At 44.0% G+C, this 5,000-nt stretch overlaps 1 protein-coding gene across 1 annotated transcript in view; it reads right to left on the bottom strand.

Annotated features, from left to right (window-relative positions):
* onecut2 (one cut homeobox 2) overlaps positions 1–5,000 on the bottom strand; it is a 15,971-nt gene that overhangs the window by 8,719 nt on the left and 2,252 nt on the right. The window lies entirely within an intron of this gene.

Raw genomic sequence — 5,000 nt, 5'->3', positions numbered from 1 at the left:
GAGAAAGAAAGAGAGAAAGAGAGAGAGGGAGGCCAATACAGAGAGGGAGATGGAGAGAAAAAGGGCCAGCATGTCTTTGAAATCAGATGAGTGGGGGTAGGGCTGGAATGGCCGAGGAGGGGATCACACTTAGGCATATCCATGCACTACACTACACACAGCAGAGTCCTCAGTCCTCCAACGCTCTGGGCACTCTGATGACATCAGGGGGTCCAAAGGTTCATAGCCAAACACACTTATCACGGCCGCGATAGAGCCAATCACAGAATGCGTTGACTCAGTGATGTGCTCTTTTTTTCCTGCTGATGAGGAAATTGTCTCTCTGTTACTCCGTTAGTCAATCATTCTAAGTGAAAGATTAAATCATGGATCTGTGGTCTTGGCTGTGGCAGAATTGGTTACAATTTTCGCATTTGGCTACTTGCCTTTGTGTTTCCCCCTTTGAATGCAGTGCAAGCCGAACGCCAGTGGGAGTTTTCTGTTTAACCCCGGGCTCAAGGAGTTTTAAATCGACAACGCTGGCCAGGTTAATGTCCCTGTTTGATGAAGCACTTACTACGGTGACTGATGTCAACTGCTTTTAGCTTGAGAAGTAGTACAAAAGGTGTTTTCAACAAATTGTAACTGAAACCAAGTAAATTGTTGTCTAGCACTGCTGTAACGTGTTTACCACCTTTCAGAGCTTGGCCCCAAACCACGACAAACTAGGGAATCATGAGAGAGACCATTAACATAAATTCCTGAAATGACAGTAGATCTACCAAAATCACTGAAAAAGACTAATAAACTAAATAACGTGGCCTCTGCCCACTTAAAATACATAAAATATAGATGTTTTTTGACACTGTTTATTTTTACTCGTGACTGGAGAAGCATTATGTGAATTATTAAGGCTCCATAGCCCATAGTGGCTGGCTACACAAGCCAAAGACAACGCAAATACGCTACAACCGGGGATAATTGACAGTAGTGTAAAGCATTCACATCTACCCAATGGATGTTGTCTTTCTGATTCCTCTGATTCCTCTGTCATCAATCTGATTCCTCGAGGTGCTTTCAGAACTGAAGGAAAAAAGCACAGAAATATGATGCGAGTTGCGATGCTGAGCTATTAACAAAAATCCTTGGCACATTTCAACAATTTTCAGTTTCAGAATTTATCGCTGGTGCTGAAGACAGTAAACAAGACAATATTGAAATCTGTCTGTGACAAAAAATGATCGGCTCTGTAACAAAATGGTGTCATCTTAATACATCAAGCACTCCACAGTGCTGTCTCTGTTCCTTTGCTTGCTCTCCCTGTGCTCTCAGCCCTGTTACTGACATTACATTACATTACATTACATTACATTACGTATATTACTGACAATTAGAGCTATAGACCATTCTGGCATCCTTTTTGTGCAAATGAGCTGCTGCTTTATCATATTGCAATCATACAACTGTGTGTGTGTGTGTGAGAGAGAGTGTGAGTGTGTGTGTGTGTGTGAGAGAGAGAGAGTGTGCTTTATCATATTGCTATGGCTTCCATACAACTGTGTGTGTGCGTGCGTGCGTGCGTGCGTGCGTGCGTGTGCGTGTGTGTGTGTGAGAGAGAGAGAGAGAGTGCGTGCATGCGTGCGAGCGTACATGAGTGTGTGTGTTCGTGTGTGCGTGTGTGTGTATGCTTTCCTGTGCATGTCCACTCTGCCCTCTGCCTCTTCCTGGGCCACGCTGCCTGCCTGCCTGCCTGCCTGCCTGCCTGCCATGGTGTCACATATTCCATTAGACTAATGCACGCTGGACAGGAAGCAGACTTGACAACAGGCAGGCAGGCAGTCTGAGTGCCCGACTCTACTCTACTGTATGATGAGATGAGAGATGATGATGATGAGCTTCAAAAAATGAGCACCACATTCCAGCCTGGTTTACTGGTTGTGTATACTGTATGTGTATGTGTGTGTATGACAGACTTTACAACAGGAGATGAGAGAGATGATTATTTCAGAAATGAACACCAAATTCCAGCCTGGTTTACTGGTTGCGATGTGTAGCCTAACACACAGCCTATATACAGTAATAAAGAAATCATCCAAGTAATGCGCTTTATGACCTCAACAAATTGTGTATATTCGACTCAATGATGAGATGATGAGAGATGGCGCTCTTCACAAATGAACTCCAAACTGTTACTGGTGGCTCTATCCTTAATATACACTATATTACAGAACCAGGCTTGGCAAAAGGCAGTCACTCTCAATACCTGACTCATCCGATGGGATAAGAGATGAAGAGCTTCCTTGCCCAAGGTTTGGCGCACTTATGATATTAGCAAATGCATTATTTGAAGTGCTGGTTTAAATTGTTCAGATCTTGGGAATAAGGGCATAAAGTGGGATGTCAAACTACAACCTTTCTGAGATATCGTGGTGATTCTGGTCTGGCCATCATTGCCTCCCTGTCTTCTCAGAATAACTGTGCTCAAATTGAAACGCGAGTGCATTTCGTCTTTCCCCTACTCTTCCCTTCTAGAGATATGGTCACTGTTCTACTGCCTTCCAGTGATGATGCGCTTTGCGCTTTGCGCTCGCGCACACACATACAGAGAGAGAGAGAGAGAGAGAGAGAGAGAGAGAGAGAGAGAGAGAGAGAGAGAGAGAGAGAGAGAGAGAGAGAGAGAGAGATGATTAAAAGCGATCTGTCACTGCTGTGAAGTACATGAAGGTGGGGGGACAGGCGGGCAGGCCGGTCGACCGAGTCGGGTTTGCTAGTCGCCTCGCCTCGCCTCGGTGCTGGGAAGAGATCTCCAGCGTCAGCTTTACTGGAAACAGCCGAGATCGGGTTCCCAAATCAATGCGCGCTGGGTCCACACGTTTGTGTTATTGTTGCCAGCATTAATGCTCTTTTAATCTTCAAGAGATTATCGGCATCGATCCATCGCCATACAGCTCCTTCACATATTTGTTTTAGAAAGTGACATAACTAGACGGGTGAAAGACAGAAGGGCGCGATTTTTTGCGCCTCGAAATAAATGGCATGCATGTCCTTATGTATTGCAATCAGGAGGTGGTTAACCGCAGTTTCACCCGGAGGGGGCTACACTCCTAAGGCTAAAGACGAGGGGACGTGGTACAGGTGCAACCGCATGAAATCCCAGTTTTAAATTGTAGCCCTGCCGTTTTTGCGCAAAATACCCCAAACTAAGCGCCATTTTCACACAAATAATCTACTCGATTACACAGTGAAAAATCAATTTTAGATTTAGATTTGACAGCATTAGGCTATGGATATTGCCCGGACTTGACCTGTACAATACATTTTAGCAAGCTTTGTGTGCGCACATGTGTTGGACTTTGTGTGAACCAAGTGAAAACCATTACCTCCTCGGCCCGGATTTCACAATCACCCCCTTCTTCAATTTTAACAGCCATTGCTTGTTAATGCTGCTTGTCCTTTTTCATCAATTATTTCATCAAGACAAGTTGTTTCTACAGACTGTGAGGGGAATAACAATTATTCGGTGAAAATGGGTGCGCGCCTTGATTTGACGGGGCCGGGGTGGCAGTCGGGCCTGATTGCATGTCGCGTGAGAGAAATGGGCTCAAGTCGAATGTCACGTTTGATTTGACTAAATTATTAGCGCGAAGACAGGGCCATTTTCTCTGGTGAAACCATGCGGTGACACCTGCACCCCTCTCTCCTAAGAAATACGCCTGAGCAAACCAATCGCGAGATAACTCCAAGTCCCTCGCTGGCCTGCTGCATACACAATGCCGGCCCTATGTTTACATTACTCAGCAAAACATGCATTAATTTATTCATCAGCGCAACACGCGGCAATGTAAACAACCAAGAGTTCACCGACCTATCCACCAAACAAAAACGCGATCAAAGGTGATTACACCTAAAACGCAGTTATTTAAAACATTCGTGGAGACATCTTTCCTGTTTTTACCTTTCAGAATGACAAACAAAAGCCATGACACCCCACTTGCCATTTTGCCTAGTTAACCCAAGACAAGGTGACGTTTTGCGCTGGAGCTGTGGGTCACACCGTGATTTCTATCAATAATTCATCGAGCTTCTGCAGCTTCTCCTCTTCTTTTCAATTCCCCTGCCTCGCGATCACATAATACCTTCCCCACAGTGCTCCGGCCGCAGACTTTACCGCCATCTGTAAGCCACCGAGCATACGGGGAAACACACGGTCGGTAGTAGGCTAGAGGGCTGATTTTCCAAAGTCACCCACTTAAATTGGTCTCCGCCACGCTAGGAAATTAAGTGATAGGGATGTTTTTGCCCATCTTTGAAAAGATGATGGCCACCCTAATAAATCCACACCTGCTCCATTCAAGAGAAATGTTAAAAGAAAAGAATGCATTCTAATATGATAACATTTTCCATGGGACAGATTGGAATATTGGGCTTTAGGCTATCATATATATTGCCTTGATTCTACATTGATATACAATGTAGGGTAGACTAGACTCTATGCTATGGCCTTGTATGGTCATACTAATTGCGAATATGGAGACATTGTAGATATAGTCTAACCCACAGTGTTAGTCTTCAAAAATATAAACAAGCCGCCTTTACTCTAATTCGCCTGTCACGTGCTGCTTATGTCAGGCGCGTGAGAGAAAAAAAAAATCTGTTTTGAATGGTAAATGCGACTACTCTATTATGGTCATCACGAGATCACTAGGTTTACACTGCAGGACTCAAGTTGTGTCTGCACACAGTGTGCAAAACCAATCACGGAAAAACCCAACTGTAATTTGCATGTCCAAATCATTAAGGAGAAAATCACTGTAAAATTTGAATGGAAAAAATGTCCATAGTATAGTCAATAGGCTATGCAATAATAATAAAAACAAATCACAACGCCAGAGGCAGCTGTGCTGTTGTTATTTATGTCGATAGCTTGTTGTATATTTGGTGGCAATCATACCCGATTAGATTGCCAATAATTTGCAACAACAAATTCGTGTTCAATCAATATTAAAGAGTAATCAAGATTT

Source organism: Engraulis encrasicolus, chromosome 11 (genome assembly GCF_034702125.1).
Source record: "Engraulis encrasicolus isolate BLACKSEA-1 chromosome 11, IST_EnEncr_1.0, whole genome shotgun sequence".
Taxonomy (NCBI): Eukaryota; Metazoa; Chordata; class Actinopteri; order Clupeiformes; family Engraulidae; genus Engraulis; species Engraulis encrasicolus.
The sequence above is the reverse complement of the archived record's forward strand: the minus strand, read 5'-3'. Positions and strand labels throughout refer to the sequence as shown.